At 37.9% G+C, this 21,190-nt stretch overlaps 1 pseudogene; it reads right to left on the reverse strand.

The window, feature by feature from the left end:
• Nucleotides 1-774: 774 nt before the first annotated feature.
• The window catches only part of LOC140522923 (transforming protein RhoA pseudogene), a 36,974-nt pseudogene continuing 16,558 nt past the window's right edge, over nucleotides 775-21,190 (reverse strand).

A 21,190-nucleotide genomic window follows, 5' to 3' on the forward strand; every position in this document is an offset into this window, starting at 1 on the left:
CCATTCGCTGATACCAATTCCAGGAGACAAGGGTGGACACTGGGCTCTGATATCCAGAAAAGAAACTGCTAATGACTGTCATTCACTGGAGAAAATGACAAAAAGGGATTTCAAATGTTTTTCCATCTGACTTTATGTTCAAAGGTATTTTCTTAAAAAAAAAAACAACAGAGAAGTTCTGTAGAGATAACAAATGTAAGCATTGGGAAATCCAATTGTAGAAAAAACTACTACATTTAAACTGGGGTAGATACATTTATTTTTTGGTAACATACATTAAGTGGCACTAATTACAAAGTAACTCTCAGGTAACTAACATGAAAGTCCGGAACTGTAGCTTTGCCGCAGCCGTGTGGGGACTTGCCATCTCTGGCTGGGTCCCATTTCCAAACAATTGAATAACACCCCAAAGCTATACCAATAAAAGCCTGATAAGAGGGCCTGCTCTAAAGTGACTTCCTACTTATTCCCGAGAGGGTCCTGTTAGGTATAAAAGCAGTTAAAGTTCAATCCACAAAAGTTATCACCTTTTCTCTTTCTAGAAAGAAGCAAGTTGTTAACAATGTCCTTGAATTAGTGCCAGATGTGCTGATTGGGACAACGAAGGTTATTAGGAGTAATGTCAGAGGGACCCTGGTGTGCACAGAGTTGTTGGACACAGACAGTCATTAAACAATCGTGGTTGGCTTCTACAATACTGTAGCAAGATGATTTCTGCTTTGTAAATCTCTTAAAATAAATTATAGATAAATGAAAAAGGCCAATAATCATAGACTAAGATTAATAGACAGCACTTCCAAAATTAACCGAGTGAGGGCTTGGGCTTTCCACTGTGTCTACAAGACAAGGCACCCGGATTTTTTCTTTCCACATCTGGCTTACAAACAAAGCCACTCTTGTGACCATTTCAAAAGCCTCCCTCCCAGCGTCTTTGGCCTTTGCTGAACGCTCCATGTAACCAAATACACCAGTCCGATTCACCACATATCTGCCTTCTTCAGGTTTCTCTGGCTCCTGCTTCATCTTGGCCAGCTCTCTTCTCGTGTACTCATCATTTCGTAGCCCTTTCTTCTTCCCCATCAGGATAATGGACACATTGAGAAAAAATGCTTCACCCGGGGTCCACTTCTCTGGGATATTTTCTAAACTATCTAAACTATCAGCGTTACGGACAGAAAAACACGTAAATATGAGATCGATCTTGACCAACTGTGTCCCACAAAGCCAAGTCCACCTGTTTTTCATCCACTTCAGTATCTGCTACATAATTTTCAAACATGTGGACACACAAACTCCCGGAGAATTGGTCTTTGCTATATACAGTCAGCAAGCAGGTCTTCCCACATGCACCATTACCAATTATAAACATGTTTTTTCGGGTGGCGATCTCGAATTCCTCCGCGCCAAGACAAGCTGCTCTGAGCCGCGTGTTCTAGGACTCCGGCAGGCAGTCTGGCGCGGAGCTGGAACGGGGAGGGTCAGATTCTTCCTATTTTATTCGTAACTGTTATTTCCCTCATTCAGGAACTCAAGACCTAAAACTGTGGCATTCCAGCTATAATAGGAACTTTAGGCTTCTGTTTCTCTTTAGTTGTTAAACGTTTTGGTTCTAATCCAGAAAACCAGCGTTTACATTAAAAAAAAAAATGCCAGAGAGTATTTACCATTCTTCAGTGTGGCTCCCCCTCTTTCCCCCTCCCTCAAGTGATCCGGGCTGATGTCCTTTGAAAGGTAGTCTAGCCTTGCTTCCGGGCCCATGACCTAGCTACGTGAAGAACTAACACATTGGTTAGGCCATCTGGCAGCTCCGAAAGGCTTCCTGGGTGTTATCTTGGTGACAGATTCTTAATTCCATGTAAAGTTATTCATTAATTTTGTTCACCATATTCTCAGTGGGATATTGTTTGTTTATTTCTCCATCTCTGAACACACCCGTATCATTCAAAACAATTTGTTGATATGGCATCTTATTTGCAAATGCTCAGGTGGCTTCGCAGTTTTGAGCTCCTATCAGCTTCTCAGGATGACTTTATTAACTCTGGGTTTTCCTTCAGTCACACAAGTGCACATTTAATAAGTTCCCAAATCCATTAATGCAACTATAAGCAGATTTATAGATGCTTAAGATCTCTCTGGGCCATATCAATTTAGATAAAAAATAATTGAAGATCGAAAAAGGAAAATAGTAATTTAAAAATTGTCACTTAAAGGACCAATTAGAGAGTCTTTTATATTAAATCTCACCCAGATCTCTCTTTTCAAGGCAAAATTTCAGTGAATGGGCTCCTGCAATGTCAAATGACCTTGATGCAAGTATTCTATCCATGAAATTCTGTAGAAGTGAACTCAGGGGTTTCCAAATTTTCCTGACATGTTTTATGATATTTTTGACTGATCATGGGAAATGCTGACAATGAAGATAATTAATAGAAAATGGCTGTGTCTGAAGTAAGTGCCTTGCGGATGGATCTGGTAAAACTTAAAGACTGACCCGTAATGACAGGTCACCTATTCTGTCTTGTAACTGTTGGATACTTATGTCCCTGGAAAGTAATCATTCAGGGTCCACTTAAATACTTCTACTAATGGGAAACTCACTACCTAGTTATGCAGCCCATGTTACTTGGGAACAGCTCTAATTGTAAGTAAGCTTGTCTTCATACTGAACCAAAATCTGCTTTTCTGGAACTTCTACCTATTGCTTTTACATCTGTCCTTCAAAGCTAAGCATTACAGGTCCAATTAATCCCTTTTCCATATTACAGCCTTTTACTTGAAATCGGCTAACATTTTATTTCTAAGTCAGGGGTTCTTCTTTTGTGTCAAAGAACCTTGACATGGTCTATCTAGGGCAGAGTATAGAAGGACTCTCACCTCACTTGTTCTGAATATGATACTCTTCATATTCTTTGTGAACTCATTTGGGGTTTTCTTGACAGAGATACTGGAGTGGTTTGCCAATTCCTTCTCCAGTTCATTTGAAAGGTGAGGAAACTGAGACAAACAGGATTAAGTGACTTGCCAGGGTCATACAGCTAATAAATGTTTGAGGCCAGATTTGAATTCAGTTTGAGGCCAGATGAGTCTTCATAACTCTAGGTATAATGGCAATCAAATTAGGATCTTTTGTTGTTTTTGTTTAACTAAAAGTGCCTCTGAATAATGTGATTAAATAGGATCTTTACTATCCATTGATGGGCCTGTCCATTGTGGGAAGCTTGATTAAGGGAGAGGTGTGTGTGTGTGTGTGTGTGTGTGTGTGTGTGTGTGTGTGTGTGTGTGTGTGTAAAGGGTTCCAAGTACCTTTAGCTTTTTCCTAGTGAGGCACTGGGTCAGAGAGTTATGCTCTTTGGCTCTAAAAAGTGTATAAATACTCTGAGAGTGAGGTTTTACTTTGGGTCTTACTGATAAAAATTCTTACTGTATTTTTGGACAGAGAAAGACTCTGAGAAGCTGCTAAGGAGGCTCCCCTCCTTAGCTAAAACCTGGCTAAAACCCAGAAGTTGACACTTCCCTCTCTGGTAACTGTGTATGTATGTAATGGACAGACATTTTGGAAGCAAGTCTGTTGATGTTTGATTTCTCTGTATTTTCTCTGAAATTTTGATTTTCTCTGATACCTGTACTTGATTAAAGTGATTGTTAACCACTCAAAAGTTGCTTTTCCTTTTATGAATGCAGATCTAAGAACCTGTGTAAGAGCCAGGTTTCCCTGTGTATTTTGGGGTGCTTACAGATACACCAGGTGTCCAACCACTGCACCACCTAGCTGTCCCCAAAACTACTGGTTGATTGCTGTCCGTCGTCTTCAAAGAGGACCAAAATGACACACTATGATAAAGTGAAATTTCAGTGTGTCCAACTGTGGCTGATAAGACCAATACAAGCTCAGAATGCTCTACCACAAGTTGGGCACAGATAGTCCATGTGAATATGTGGGGGTGGATATCCCAAATTTGCGCATCCTGCATTTACTTTGTGGTGTCTCAATTCTGCTTTGCTCAAAGACCACAGCACCCTTTCTGATGCAGGCATGCCACACTGAGAGTTCCTGTGCCACTGTCTCCCATGTTGTACAATCAAATCCAAAGTTCTTGAGAGAGACCTTGAGAGTGTCCTTGTATCATTTCTCCTGGCCCCCATGTGATTTCCTGCCCCATGAGAGTTCTCCATAAAATAGTCTTTTTGACAAGTGTACATTTTGCATTCAAACAATGTGGCCAGATAGTTTGAATACTTGGCAGTTCAGCTCAAGCAAGGACTTCAGTGTCTGGTACTTTATCCTGCCAGGTGATCCTCAGAGTCTTCCTAAGACAGTTCAAATGGAAGTGATTCAGTTTCCTGGCAAGGTGCTGGTAGACTGTCCATGTTTCACAAGCATATAACAATGAGGTCAGCACAATGGCTCTGTAGACCTTCGGTTTGGTAGTCAGTCGAATACCTTTTCTCTCCCAAACTTTTCTTCAGGGCCTCCCAAATACTGAACTAGCTTTGGTAATGCATGCATCAACCTCATTGTCAATGTGTACATTCCTAAAAAGTACATCTCCATTTGTTGTAACTGATGGTTCCATGTATGGATGGTGTGGTGATGGCTGATGGAGCACCTATGTTTTCTTAGTGTTAATTATTAGGCCAAAATAATGTAGGCATTAGAGAACTACTTTGTTGCCTCTGAGTTTCAGAGGCTGCATTGTTTGTAAAGAGAAAATCATGCACCAACACTCTCTCTACTTTGGTCTTGGCTTATAGCCTTTTCAAATTGAAGAACACCATCAGTATAGTAGATGACCTTAATACCGCGTGAAAGCATTTGTCAACATGGCTGAAAACATCATGCTAAAAAGCATGGGAGCAAGCACATAGCCCTATTTCACTCCACTGGTGACTGGGAAGGCATGAGAGCATTGTCCATTATCCAGAACGTGGGCAAACATGCCATCATGAAATCAATATACAATATTGATGAACTTCTCCAGGCAACCAAATTTTGACATAATTTTTCATAAGCCCTCACAAATAACAGTGTCAAAGGGCTTGGTCAGATCCACAAACATTGTGTACAGACCTCTGTTCTGCTCCTGGCATTTCTCCTGGAGTTGTCAGGCAGCAAACACCATATTGACTGTTCCTCGACTTTTTCTAAAGCCATACTGGCTCTCAGGTATATGACCATCTTCCAAGTGAAGAATCAGCCTATTAAGAAGGATTCTAGCAAGAATTTGGCCAACAATGACTAAGAGAGAGATCCCCCTGTGATTGTCACAGGACAATCTATTCCCTTTACCTTTATAGAGATGGACAATGGAGACATCCTTGAACTGGGGAATAACCTCTTCTTGCCATATAACCTGTAAAATTTCAGTCAGCTTTTGTATGAGCAATGGTCCCCCTACCTTGTAAATTTCAGCTGGAATAGAATCATCACTAAGTGCTTTGCCACATTAAAAGAGTCTAATGGCCCTCAAAACCTCTTCTTTAGTTGGAAGTTCAGCTAAGGAGGGATTGACTTCAACCTGAGGAAAACAGTCAATGGCCTCAGCATTGATTGATGATGGTCTGTTGAGAACACTATGGAAGTGTTCAGCCCATCTGTCTAGGATCATGTAATTATCACTAATCAATGTGGCTCCATCAACACTGAGTAGTTGTGACCAAAAACATAGGTTTTTGGTCCATAAATAGCTTTCAGGGAATGATAAAAGCACTTTGGATTGTTACTATCAGCATAAAACTGAATTTCATCTACCTTCTTACTGAGTCAGGAATCCTGCATCTTTCTAAGCTTTGCTTGTACTTTGCTTTTGATGGACTTAAATTCTGCCTTCTTAGAGGTGGATGAAATATCCTGCTGATAAATCCTATGAAATTCTTGTTTTTCATTTAGCAGCTTCTGAATTTCCCCATCAATTTCATCAAACCAGTCTTGGAATTTGCGAGTGTTCTGACCCAGATGAGCAAATGCAGTGCTGTACACCAAATCTCTGAAAGCTGTCCACTCCGTTTCTGCTCCACTGTTGCCAACTGCGTGTTGGCTCAGCTTTCCCTCTAAGTTAGCAACAAGCTGTTCACACTCAGAGAAGAGCTCTGATTTGTTGACATTAATTCTTCTGGTAGTCATTTTGCCTTGGGGGAAGCACTTTTGATGAATGCAAATATTTAGCTTGGAAAGGATAAGTCTATGATCAGTCCAGCACTCTGCACCACACATTGCCTTTGTCACTCTCACATCTTGTCTGTCTCTTCTCCTTACAATTACATAATCTATTAGATGCCAATGTTTGCTGCAAGGGTGCATCCATGAAGTTTTATTGCATTTAGCTAAATGGAAGATAGTGTTGGTGATGAGAAGGTCACGTGATGCAGAAGTTTTCAGCAGTAAATGACCATTCCTGTTGCTGTTTCCAACTCCATTCCTCCCTAGGACTCCCTTCCAAGTCTGGTAGTCTGAGTCTACTCTAGCACTAAAGTCACCCAGAATTATAAGCTCGTCCTGTTTTAGCATATTGACGATAAGGGTCTCTAGGTCTTTATAAAATTTTTCTTTGACTTCATCAGGGTTTCTCATGGTGGGAGCATAGTCACTGATGATAGTGGCATGGTGTTTTCCTGTGAGTGGCAATCGCATTGTCATGAGTCTGTCATTCACTTCTTCTGGCAGGCATACCGGCTTGCTGATTAGATTATTATTGATTGCAAAACCCATGCCAGCTTCATAGCACTACTCTTCACTGCACCCGCTACAGAAAAAGGTGTATCCAGCTCCAACTTCAGTAAGCTGGCCTTCATTTGCCAACTTTGTTTCACTCAGGGCTGCTATTTGGATGTGATACCTGTTGAGTTCTCTTGCAACAAGAGCAGTTCTTCTTTCAGGTCTACTGGATTTTTGTGTTGTCTATTAGTATGTGCACGTTCCATGTGCCAATGGTGAGTGGAATCATCTTTGCAGATGTTTTCATACATTTTTTGTGTGTTTTGACCACATAGTGGGATTCCCTGCCTGCCACAGTAATCAGGCCAGGATTGGGCATCTTTTAGGGCACCTTTTCTAGCCGATCCTCACACCAGGAGGTGAGTAGTGCGATCCTTAAAAGGCTGCTCAGACACCCAGGGGTGGCCAAGTCCCACGGCTCCTTCCAGTGAGAAACGACCCTATGGCCTGGGCCATCCATGTGCAGGGCTGTGACTACTGCTCTGAGTGTATCTACACCTGCTGCTTCATCACTTGCTTGTCACCACAGGACTTTAAGGCATAATAGTGAAATGGTATGGGTAATGTCTTTTGATTCATGAATAAATTGGATTTAAGTGAGGCAGAGTTGCATGAAGTCATCAGCCTCACTCTCTCCTCCAGAGTCATCACAGTCTGGTAGGACAGAGTCAAAAAGGCTGGCAATGGGTCAGGATGCAGTGAATGACCTTGATGTCTTAGGTGCCTAAACAAGTTCTAAGCACTCCACATCCCCTGCTTCATCTGCCTTCATAGCCATTGAAACAAATTGTTTTCATTTGCCCATTCCATCAGAGGAAGTCTTCACATACTTGGGGTAGACACCTCCCATAACTCACCAATGGGTTTGAGAGCCCTTGCTTACTCTCAACCTGGTTTGTCCCATCTGCAGAAATGGTTTCCCAGGATGTGACTGTTGTGCATGCTGCAGCTTCTTGGAGCCACAGGTGAGAGGTAGGTGGAATAGGTGGACACCAAAGGTGTGGAGAGCCATCACACCAAAGGTACCGGTCCTCCCTGAACACACCCTACACCCCAACACTACTACCACCACCATCAACAACAACAATAACAACCACCTCTCTTGTTCCGAATACCACGCTTTTCATATAATACTATTTGATATTTATATAACTCTTTGAAATCCTTGATAGACACTTGGTATATAATTTGGTCTAAAATGACCTAAGTTCTTTTAGCTGTCATGTTACATTATGGGCCCATGTTCATATTTTATTCCTCCAAAACCCCAGCTATTTTGTACATGAACTCTTGACAAGCTTCCTCTCCCCAACAATGCTCAAATAACATATCTGTAAAAAAATATGTAAATATTTGTAAAAATGAAAATGTTTGTAAAAAAATTATAAAAAGTACTTAGAATAGTGCCTGGCACATCGCAGGATCTATATAAATGCTTATTCCATTTCTTACCCCACAGACACACTGAGAGGTAGTGTAGTATAACGGAAAGAACACTGGCTATGGAGTTGGAGAATTTTGGTGAAGATCCTCATTTTTCTACTTAATTTGCTATAGCATGTTAAGCAAGTTGTTTAATGTCTCAGGGCCTCAGTTTCCTTATCTGTAAAATGAGGGGGTTGTATTAGATCATCTCTAAAGTTTTTGAATTCTTGTTCCTATGAGCATAGTTGGCTTTTTGAACTCAAGTGCAACACTTCGCATTTGTGTCCATTAAATTTCGTCTTATTAAATTTATAATTGATTACTTTCCTATGAAAGTAGGAAGAGCTTTTTGAATATTGATTTTATTAGCCAACATGTCAGTTACTCTTCTTAGCCTTGTGTCCTCTACAAATTTAATATGTATCCCATTTGTGTCTTCATACTAGTTGCTGATAAAAAATGTGGGACAAAATAGGGCCAGGGACAAAGGCCAAAGATACAAAGTGTAAGGGGCACTGACCGCCACACCATCTGGGATGCCACACTGACAGACATCAGGTAAACTGAGTCCGGTGCAGTGAAGGGTGAACAAGATGGTGCTGGAAGGGACAGCCCCACCCCTGGTTTGTTTTTGTCACTATAGTTCCAGCTTGTGTTCATTACTATAGCTTCGGGTTTGTTTGTGTGTGTTACCATGGTTCCCTGGGCTAGCTGGCAGAGACTATACAATCAGAATACTTGCTTGAATAAATCGGAGTTGCTTCATGACCCGCTCTCCTGCCTCATTCTTTTCCTTGCGAGCTCCACAGGAGGACGAGCAGCCTGCTGGTCAGGCATAAGACTTGCTCCTCTCGGTAAGCTATGCCATCACCATAGCAACAAAGCCCAAAGTAGAGGCCTCAGTCCAGACCACAGTCATTTCATTAGTCACTTTCTTTGGCTTTGATTATTTAACTAGTTTTAAGTTAACCTGTGTACACTATTATCTTCCCTTCAGGCTCCACCTAGCACAAGAGAATATAATAAAAAATTAAAATTCCTTGCTGAAATAGGCTAGTCACCCTTTACAAAAAGGAAATGAAGTTATTCTGCCACAAACTGTTCCTGATGTAGCCACCCCTGCTGACTGTTGCTTCCCTTTCTAAATTCTCATAAACTATCTCTTTAATATTATTCTCTAAAATTTTGCTGGAAGTCAAAGTCCAGGTTTTTGACTTTTAGTTAAAGACTCCATTTTTCTCTCTTTTGGGATCTGAAATTTGAAAATTGGGGTATTTTCCTGTTTCTCCTCTTGTAGCTATGTCTCATTCTGCAAAGTTTTTCAAAGACTCAGCAATCACAATAGCAGTTCTTTTGTAATTTATTTGTTGGGTGCTTCTGGTGTAGCTCCATATCCACATTCAGTATAAACCAGTGAAGTTTTGATTTCACTTTTTTTTTTCATTGTCTAGGTAATCCCCAGGAGGTTAGGATTAGCACTGAGATTGCACTGATATTTTCTGCCCTTACAGTGGTTTATTATTTTGGATATGCTTAGGTTAGAAATGACTTCTCTTTTGTACTTCAGTAAAGTTGATGTTCATTCAAGTGTCTCCTGTGAGAAGTGCTAGGTTGGGCTTAAGAGAGGTTAGACATTCTCTTCTCTGGAGTGTTTTCTTCAAAGCTTACTTAGTCACTGATCTTCAGGGAGTTGTGCACTCATCTATTTAATCAAGTCTTTTCCTGAGTTGAAACTTTATGGGCCTTGTGCATTTGGGGGAGAATTATCTTCAGTACCAAGTCATTAATGACTGGTACTTAAAAATCTCTTTAGATTCCTCCGGAAAAGGGATATAAAGATAAATAATTCTCAAAAGTTATTTTATTTTTTACTTTAAATTTGAGTCTAACTATGGTTTATATCAGTCAATCATTGTCCTCATTATTACTGAGAATTATAATTCTCATCCCAAACACGATTATTATTCCCATGTGTGAAAGAGCACAAGTTTGGCACGTGTGTGTCTAGTACAGTTGCATATAGTGCACACACCTAAGGAATCCATGTGACTAGGTGTGAGAAGACTGAAAAGTTAAGGGGTCAGCTTGTGAAAGGCATTTAAAGCTAAGGAAAGGGCTTCATATTTGATCTTGAAACCACTAGAGTATATGGAGTTGGGGTGTGTGACACAGTCAGACCTGTTCCTTAGGAAGATCATTTTGATAGCTGAGTAAATGATGGACTGGATTGGGGAGAGACTTGAGGCAGAGAAACAAATCTAAAGGCTACTGCACTAATCCATGTGGGAGGAGATGAAGGTCTGCACTAAGGTGGTAGCAGTGCCACAGGAGAGAAGAAGGTATAAATGAGAGATGTTAAGAAGTTTGAATCAGCAGTGATTAGCAATAAATGGAGTATGGGGGTGGGGTGAGGGAACATGAAGGGTCAAGGATGGCATCTAGGTTGTGAGACTGGGTAGCTAGGAGATTGGAGGTGCCCTTAATAGAAACAGAAAAATTCAGAAGAGGTGAGGTATGGAGGAAAAGATAATGACTTCATTTTTGGACATGTTGAGGTTAAGATATCTATACGACATCCAGTTCAAGATGCCCCATGGGAACTTGGAGATTTGACAGTAGAGGTCAACATAGGGGTTAGGACTGAGTAAGCAGATGTGACACTAATCAGAATTAATTAGAAACCATGCTCGTAGCCCGGAGGGAAGCAGTCAATAGATAGGAGGAGATTAAAGATTAGTAAGATAGTAGAGGTGATAGAGAGAAGATGGGATATAATGGGATCATTTGAGCATTTAGAAGTATTTGCCCTAGAAAGGAGAAAAGTCACCTCTTCATGTGAGATAAGTAAGGAAGAAATAGTGGAAGGGAGAGCATCTGACTGATGTGAGATGAAGAGGGAAAAAAGGGAGCTCTCAGAAAATAGTCCCATTACATTACAAGATCTGTAGCTCCTACTTGGTGGGTAACATAATTAGGTTAAGTGTGTTTTCTTACTTTTCAAAAAATATTCAATCATTACTGTCATCATTCATCCATCCATCTATTATCCAATCACCCATTCATCCATTCTTAAACATCCTAATATCTACAGTGTTTTCAATTCTTTAAAAACAGTTCTGTCTTGTAAAAGAGTTTCTTTGCCTTTCATTATGTATGAAAGTGAGTTTAGATCTTTGGGTAGAATTTTTTAAAATTAGAAATACTTCATAAATTTTACTTCCTCTATGTCAAACAGATCACTCCATTTTAGAATACAATTATCTTTTCATCTAAAAATACTTTTCACTTAATGAAAATATTTAAATTGTTTTTCTTCAAGGAACAAAATGCAATATACCATAACACAATCAATTTCTGAAAAATGTTACATTCATATAATTCTGGTTATGAGCTTGGGAGCACAATTTCTTTGAACATTATAGCTTTGGGTTACTATTTTGGTATTATAATTTTCCCAAGCAATAAATATTCTGCTTCTATTGAATTTAGAATGAATTAAGTGTGTGCTGCACAGATAATTTAACACCTGTAAGTTCTTAGGCTCTGCAATAAGAGATTACATATCTCAAAAGCATGTCTGTACTATATTGCAGAAGTAATGACCTGAAGACTTATTGAAAATTTACTTTTATTGTGATTTCCACCAGTTTTCCCTGTTGCACTGAATAGATGGGTCTTCAAGCCTGAGATAACCAATAATTATAGCAATTGGGCTAATTTTAACTGTTTTTTATGAACTTTTGCAAAGTAACTCAAAATCTAGCTTGATTCTCCTCTGTCAGATGGTAGAATGAGGACTGTGTTCATTTTATGTCCTGTAGCTGTAGTGCTACAGTGTAGTGCTGCAGCACTAGTGTGGGACCTTGGAGATGTAATTTCCAGCATAGATGTGGCTAGGGGTAAAGCAAAGGATAACAAGGTAGAGATAGGAAGCATGTATAAATACCTGCTGGCAGAGATTATAGGAGTTGAGAGAAGTAGAGGAACTGGTAGACCATCTAGTAGAATGTCCCTGTTTTACAACTGAGAAAACAGATTCAGAGACATGAAGTGACTATACCAGGGTCATGCATACATTAGGTGGCTGTCAGTCAAGAACAAGCCCAGAACTGAAAAAAAAAAGAGAAAATAGTTTATTAAGTTGTCCAGTAGAGGGGGGCAACCAAAATACCTGGCCCTTTTCCTCTGAACCTCTATGAGTTTTCACATCATATAAATTTTTAAAAAAACTACAAGGAAACAACTGATTGGTCAGCATGGAGGTAGTTTGCAGATAAAACATGTAGGTTGTTTGAGATGTATAATAAGAGGAGACTCCTTACAATCCTTGTATCAAGTTTCAGATTCCCTGGAAGAGTTTTTGGGGTGAGCATAATTTGCCATCCTGAGTTAAGCATTAAAGTAAATCTGGGCACTGATCAACAAGGCTGATCTCTCAGTCACACAGGATTGGTTGAAACAATACATTAAAGTTTTCCCACATGAAAGAATCGGGTCCCCTTATTTCAAATCCAGCACTCTCTCACAGTGATGCGTAACACTTCTGATTTCTGACCCTTTTTGACCCCTCACACCCCTCTCCGCTAATTCCTCTACATTACTCCCTACAGGGAAAGTGTAATTACAGAAGGGAATTACATCATAAAATATTATAAAGCCAGCTAACTCATAGTCATTTCCCACATTTGAATTATTTCAGTTAGAAAACATATTTATGCAGCATGTAAATATTTGTAATAAAACTAGAAAATGGAAGGGCCTGCCTCATGACTTGGGGAAGGCGGTGCAATACTAACAGCAAACAGAGAGAAATGAGTAAAAATATTCAAGCTCTATGTTGCTTCTTTTTCTTTACCAAAGCGAATGTCTAAGTGGAAAACCCAGAATGAAAAAGGGAAATCTTTGAACCATAACCTCACAAGCCTGATTTTAATTCCTGATAAAACTCTAGATTGTATTATTACAGATTTGGTTTGTGAACACTCAGAAATGCCAAGAAGGGATCGTTGAGAGCCAGCAGATGGTTATCTAAGACAGATCATGGCAAATTTATTCCTTTTTTGGATGAGTTACTGGATTGATGTATCAGGGTAGACAGCATGTGTACTACATAGTGCTGGCCTTAGAGGTAGATATGAGAGTTACAGTTTTTAGTCCAAGATATAACTGAACAGGATGCCCTCTACAACATGCATAACAAGTGGTCCTTCCTATTGTGCTCAAGGACCACCAGTGAAGGGAAGCTCCCTACTTCTAAGGACACTCCATTCTTGTTTTGGATAGCCCTAATTGTTAAGAAGTTTTGCTATTATCAGACCTAAGTTTTCCTCCATGAACCTTCTACTCATTCACCCTAGTTCCCCCCAGGTTCTGCTTCCACATAAAATCCACTTCAAATATTTTAAGAGATGTTCCCTAGTTCCCTTCTCATCTCCAGACTAAACATGACTAATTGCTACCCTTTAATGGATTTGATTCTGTTGTTCAGAATAATGCTTGGGAGATATGTCTTCCAAAATACATGCAATCCAAAATGTAATAGATATGCCATCTATGCCTTCATTCAAGCAATTGAAAAAAAAAGTTGAATCGAACCAGGCAAAGAATTATTTTTCTTTAATATTCTACTGGAAACCTCTAAATTAATCTCGATCTGTTAGTCAATATTCTTTGGGTCTAGTAACACCATCATTTTGTTCTGACAAATGGCTTGTCAAAATCTAGGTACTTTATAGAAATAGAGTACTTTATGTCTATAGCAATTTTCCACTTTTTTCTTGAACCATCATACTTGTGATTTCATTGTTATAGGGAATACCTAAGAGTTGCCTGCAAGTAAAGAGGTGTTAAGCACCTTGGATAGGGACATATCAGAATATATACCTAGAAGCTGATGGGATGATTTTGCTGTGGTCCAATGTCAATCAGAAGGACAACAAATGGATTAACTCAACCATAGGATAATAATAGCGCCTGTTAAGAGGGGCCCTCTACCATAAGGCACCAAAAGCCTAAAGGTCTCAGTGGCCAATGTGACACACAGATGAGCCCTGCTTATATCCCAAGCTCCCCTCTTTTGGAGAAATTATGAAAGGATCTACATGCACGGAAAGAGTAACAAAAGTTAAAAAACTGTTGTGGAATAAGGCTGTGTGCTTATAAGGGTCAGGAATCAGGAGAAATGCTTTATATCATCATAGGAAAGATCTTGGATTAGAAAAGGTCTTGCCAAGTATTCTTGCAAATGGACCTTTCTCTCTTCCAAATGCAACATCATTGAAGATTTGTGGGATGATGGGTAGAGAACAATGCATGTACTGTCAAGCTCAGTTGATGTCTTGATTACTTTTACTGAACTGCTCTATTTTCTTCCTTCTCTTTCTCTTTAATTTTTTGTTGTAAAAGATAGCTCCCTCAGTAGAAGGTGGGGAGGGATAAATAAATACATAAAAACACACATACATACATACATATATATATATATATGTGTGTGATATTAAAAATAAAGGAAATAAAGTTTATATTAAAAATAAAAATACTAAAAAACAAATAATAAGTAAATAATAAAAGACAAAAAGAGATTAATAAAATTTAAAAAAGAAAAAACCAAAAGGTCTTGCTAGATCTTACCTCTGTTCAGCACAGAAGCACTCCTAATCTGACACAACTTGTTTTTGTTGACTTTTATGGGTTAAGTGGGAAATGAGTCTTCTGAAGAAGCACACTTGAAGATATCAGCCTTTATGTTCCCCTATGACTCTAATTTTCTATCAGATATGGTAAAGAGAGTCCATTAAAGGTGGGCCTGACACTGGTCCCTTTTTACTTCAGGTTCAATGAAATGAGGCACTTATAGATCATTGAAGGGTTAACTAAAAGGTTTGCTTATCTCTAATATAACAAGGATACGGTAGCATTTCGATTCAGTAGAAGTGACTTCCTTGGGAGGGTGGATCTGGTAACTTTGAAACATCCTATTACTATATCCTTTTGTAGTGAAGAATTGACTTTGAGTTCTTGAAGACAGTTGACAGAGTACAAACTCTGGCAGGTTCTACCAACCTAGTAAGGCTATGAGCATGATCCCATGAATACTCTGTATCTACTATTTTATGACCAGTTTATTTAAGCTTGAATTACTCATCAATAGTAGGTTAATCACCAAATGATGGAATCTCTGGCTACAGCAACCCATGAAACAAAGAAAAATGCAAATTGGCGTTTAGTTGTATGTGTCCCTTTTCTGCTTCCATAATGAGAGCAGTGGAGTGGTGCAAAGAGGGACAAGAGGATCAAGAATTAGTTTTTAGATTCTTTAGATTTTAAATTAACTTTTGGTACTCTGACCACAAACTCTTTGTCCAGAGATTAATGAGTTACAGGACAAAAGAGTACATTGGAACAACCACTGGATCAGGAATCAGAGGTTCTGGATTCAAATCCTGTCTCTGGTGCTTACTATTTGTGTGACCTTGGGCAAGAGACAATCTCCATCAGTCTCAATTTCCTCATATGTAAAATGAAGGAGTTGGACTAGAATTCTCTTTCAGCTCTAAATTTTGAATATTGTGAACCAAATCACAATAACTAATAATAGCATTGCTATAAATTATTTTTTAAAACTTTGATCAGCTAATAGATTTCAGAAGGTTCATAAATTCAGATGGGAAAATTATATTTTTATTTTTTACTAATCTTTGATATTAAAATATAATTCTAGAAGGAATCATTAAGCTTCACCTTTGTTGTTATTGTTTGTCCTTCAACAGATTTCCAAAGAAGTCCAAGACACAGAAAAAAGGTTTAGAACCCCTGCCATCAATGCAACTCTATGACATGAAGAAGTTCAATGGAAGGCTGACTTACAGCTTCTCCATAGAAAAGCCAATAGGAAGGCCAACAGAGTTGATTCCATCCAGTGTCCAAAGGTAACAAGAAATAACATTTCGTGAGATGGCTGATAACTCTCCTTGCACTGATAATAAGCAAAAATGTCACCATGGAAAGAAAAATAGCACAAGCAGGGCTGTGCTGGAGCCAGTTTGTACTTATCATGAGATTCAACTGTTTAGTTTTCAGTTTATACACTTATACATCTGAAATCAACAAAAAATGAGGGTTTGGTTTATTATTATTATTATTATTGTCTATATTTAAGAAAGTGATGGAGAAAAATAGTACTAATGCAGATTAAATTTAGAAGTGTGCTGTATGTTTTTTAGAGATCTGGTTGTTAAACATTTACTAGCACACACCTGAGCACAGGCGCAAAGAATGCTTTTTTGCAGAGGATAATAACATAAAGAAATTCTTCAAATACCCTGATGAGATCCTCTAAGGAAAATCAATACAAGCCTGGAAACATAGGAATATCAATGAGGTGACATGTACAGATGAAGATAGTGAAAATATATTGGAAAAAATGGTTTGGGAGCAAAAAAATAAGTTTAGTGGACTACTCAGAAGTGTCATGTCTTGTTTTAAGAAGAAAGTAACAAGGCAATGGGTATGGTAAATCCTTAATAACAAAGCATAAAATGTGGAATTAACTGTCTACTTTAATAGAAAAAAGCAGTTGGTTACTGATGGGGGGAGTCATTTCTGAATCAGGTGCCCATGTACAGTTACACCTGATGCCATGGTTAACCAATTGGACTACACATTATCCTTTAACCCTTTCGCTATTGCTGGTTACACGTTGCCAAACTCCCAATCCTTTTCCTGCTCGTGTTCAGAAATGCTGTTGGAGAAAGTCACACAAATGTGCAGACTGGATTCCAAGCAAATTTATATAATTTAATTTCAACTTTCTCTTTACAGATTCACAGCAATCCTTTTATTATGTGATGAATAACTCTTCCATACTCTCCACAAAATCTCATGCTCTTCAAATCTTCTCTCTCCACTTAAACCTTTTGCGTTGTCTCTTTCTCCTTCCTCTCAACAGGAGATCTTGCTTCTTTACTCAGAAAAGAGAGGCCATCTGTTATGAGCTCTCTCCCTTTTCTTTTATTATCCACTTCAAAATTCTGGTTTGTTATCACCCATTCTTGAGAGCTTTGCTAACATGATAGATGAAGAGTTAGGCCTTTTTGCCAAAGTCAACTTTTCTACTTATACTTCTAAACTCATCTTCAGACTTCTTTAGGAGTTTATCCCTTCAAAAATTTTCCTTCTTCCTCTTATTTTCAATCCTTCCTATGCAATGGTTTGTTTTCTAAGTTTTTTTTCTCATTCTTGCATAAATAGACCGAGTGCTCTCAGGGATTTAATTTCCTCTCTTTCCTTTCCACTTCTTAATCCCTTGCAATTTAGCTTCCATCTCTACCCCTCAATTACAACCGTTCAATCCAAAGTTACTAATCATCTCTCAAATGCTAAATCTGATGTTTTTTTTCTCAGATCTCATTCTCCTTGACCTCTGTTTGGATTCTGATACTATTGACTACTCCCCTTCTCTTAAATCCTTTGTTCCCCCTGATTTCTATGATGGAAGTATCTAAAGTGAGGTACCATAGATACATGTGGCCCAAAACACTCCTATGGACCTCCAGAACAAGACTAAAATACAATTGGAAAATATTCAACAAAATAAATAAAAATACGATAAAACAAAATTAATGTTGTATTTTAAAGCTAAAATTAATATGTGGACCTTGGGGATCCTTATGGTCCCCATTTCTGTTTGAATTTGGTACCACTGGTCCTGATCCTCTTATCCTCACTTTCAGGGACACAGTTTCTTGTGGTGGTAAAGGCTGGTCTTGGAAATCTCTGGCTCTATTTTCTACCCTGCATCAAGAATTTCCTCTATCATTTTAACAATTCTCCAGGGCCATAGGGCAGGAACTATTGACCTGAGATCTATGAACATGTTTACAATTTTTTGAAAAATATATTTCGGTATAAATGGCTTCCTTTGTACCTATATATTTTTATGCATTTTAAAACATTATTCTGAGAAGGGGTCCATGGATTTCTCCAAACTGCTAAAAGGATCCATGATGAAAAAAAGAAGGAATTCTTCCAAGAGGATAAAGTTATTGTCATATGTACAACATACTGTAGCCACAGAATTTATCGGACCTAACAAAAAAGCAAAGAAATTAGATGATGCTGCATGGAGCCTTTGTCATTCAAGCAACTCCTAAAATTCCTCCCTCTTACACTCTCACTATATTCATAAGCTGGAATTGTCTAGTCATTCCCCAATTGGATACCCATTTGACTTTCAGTTTATTGAAACTACAAAAGGTGATTTCATAAATATACATGCAAACACATACATACACATACATACATATATATATATATATGACATTTCCTTCTTTTTTTAGATCTGCTGGATGAAATAATATATATAGTGTAGTGTTTTTAAATTTTTTTAAAAATTGATTTTGAATTTAAATACAAAAGACAAAAACATTTCCATTTTCGTATACACAGCATAACAGAAAAAGAGAATCCAACATGAGCATGAATTTCCATTTCACATTATTTACTTACATTTGAAAAACTATGTAATAAATACTACATATTATTTTCAAAGCTACCCTGGTTTCCTGTGCTGCCTTTTGAGATTTCTTGTTGTTGTTTTTGTTTTCTGCTGCCCCTCCTTCCCCACCCCCCACTAGAGAAGGTCACCATTAAACATACATGTATATCTATATATCTATATCTATATATATGTGTGTGTATGTATACACACACATATATGTCTATATATACATGTATATATTTAAAACCGTACTATACATATTTCCATTTATCAGTTCTTTCTCTGGAGGTAGATTCTGTCTTCCTTCATAGGTCCTCTGTAGTTGACTTGAATATTTATAATACTCAAAATAACTTGTCATTCATAGTTGTTCTTTGAACAACATTGCTGTCACTGTATACAGTGTTCTCTTGGTTGTGCTCATTTCACTCTTTATTATCTTATGCAAGTCTTTCCATGTTTTTCTAAAATCAAACAGCTCATTTATTATATCTTCGTTGTATTCCATCACACTCATATATCGCAGCTTGTCTAGTCATTCCCCAGTTGATGGATATCTTTGCCACCACAAAGAAAGCTGCTATAGATATTTTAGAACACATATATATCCTTGTCCTTTTTCCCTGATAATCTTGAGAAACAGATCAAAGTGGCATTGCTGGGTTAAAGGGTATACACTGTTTTATAATTCTTTGGGCACAATTCCAGATTGCTCTCCAAAATGGTTGGATCTATTCCATCAACACTGTATTAGTGTCCAAACTTTTCCATTTCTCCTCTAACATTTTTCATTTCTAATGGATAGAAGGTAGCATCTCAGAACTGGTTTAATTGCATTTCTCTAATCAATAGCAATTTAGGATATTTTTTATATGACTGGATAGTTTTGATTTTTTCTTCTGAAAAATGCATTTTTATATCCTTTGACCATTTATCAATTGAGGAATGGCTCTTATTTTTGGTAAATTTGACTCAATTTTATACTTAGTATATATATGAGAAATGAGACCTTTATCAGAGAAACTTGCCATAGAAATTTTTTTATATTATTTCATTGTCTATCATTATACTTTTAAGCAAAATGTAGTTTCTCTGATTATCTCTTTTAAGTATGTATATTTTTGCTTTTGCTTTATCTGAGATCATTATTACTATTTGTCTCCCCACTTTTTTTACTTGAGCTGAAGCATAATAGATTCTGCTCCAGCCCTTTATTTTAATTCTGTGTATGTTTTTCTTGTTCAAGTGTGTCTCTTGTACACAACCTATTATTGGATTCTGGTTTCTTATCCAGTCTTCTCTCTGCTTCTGTTTTATGGGTTAGCTCATCCCATTTACATTCACAGTTATGATTACTAACTGTATTAAAACTAAGTGTGTGTGTGTGTGTGTGTGTGTGTGTGTGTGTGTGTATTATTCCCTCTTTGAACCAATTCTGATGAGAATGAGATTCAAGCACTGCCTGCCACCCCTTCCCCATCTTCCCTCATTGTAAAAGTTCTTCCATGCCTGACTCTTTTATGTCTTCCCCCTTTTCCCAGTACATTCCTGTTTCTCATTCTTCATTTTTTTTTTCATGAGATCATCCCAACATAATTGACTCACATCCATAGAGGCTGTCTATGTAAACTCCTTTTAATTGCCTTAATAATGATCAAGTTCTTAGGAATTTCATGTATCATCTTCCCCACACGGGAATGTAAACAGTTTAACTTTATGATTTCTCTTTCACTTTTACCTTTGTATGCTTCTCTTGAATCTTGTGTTTGACTGTCAAATGTTCTATTCTGGTTTGTTTTTTTCATAAGGAATTCTTAAAACTCCTCTATTTCATGAAATATGTTTTGGTTTTTTTGCTCCTGATAGAGTACACTTAGTTTTGTTGGGTAGGTTATCTTGGTTGTAATTCTAGCTCCTTTGTTTTCTGGGCTTTCATATTCCAAACCCTCCGCTCCTCTAACATGGAAGTCACAAAAATCTTGTGTGATCCTGACTGTGGCTTCATGATATTTCAAATATTTCTATCTGGATGCTTGAACTACTTTCTCTTTAACATATAATGTTCCTGGGAGTTTTCATTTTGGGATCTCCTTCATGAAGTCATCAGAGGATGCTTTCAAGTTTTATTTTACCCAAATCTAAGATATTGGGACAGTTTTCCTTCATACTTTCTTGAAATATGTTGTTTAGGCTCTTTCTTTGATCATGACCTTCAGGTAGTTCAATAATTCTTAAACTATCTCTTGATCTATTTTCCAGGTCAGTTGCTTTTCCAATGAGATAGTTCACATTTTTTTATGTTTTCTTTCTTAGGCTTTATTTTTTTGTTTCTTGGTGTCTGATGGAATTATTAACTTCCACATGCCCAATTCTAATTTTTAAGTAATCATTTTCTTCCATGAGTTTTTTGTATTTCTTTTTCCATTAGGCCAATTCTACTTTCTAAGGAGTTCTTCTCTTCAGTGAATTTTTGTGCCTCTTTTTACCTTTTTACTAATTCTGTTTTTTAAAGCTTTATTTTCTTCAGGTTTTTTGTGTTTCTTTTACAAAACTGT

This window comes from Notamacropus eugenii, chromosome 2, assembly GCF_028372415.1.
Source record: "Notamacropus eugenii isolate mMacEug1 chromosome 2, mMacEug1.pri_v2, whole genome shotgun sequence".
Classification (NCBI taxonomy): domain Eukaryota; kingdom Metazoa; phylum Chordata; class Mammalia; order Diprotodontia; family Macropodidae; genus Notamacropus; species Notamacropus eugenii.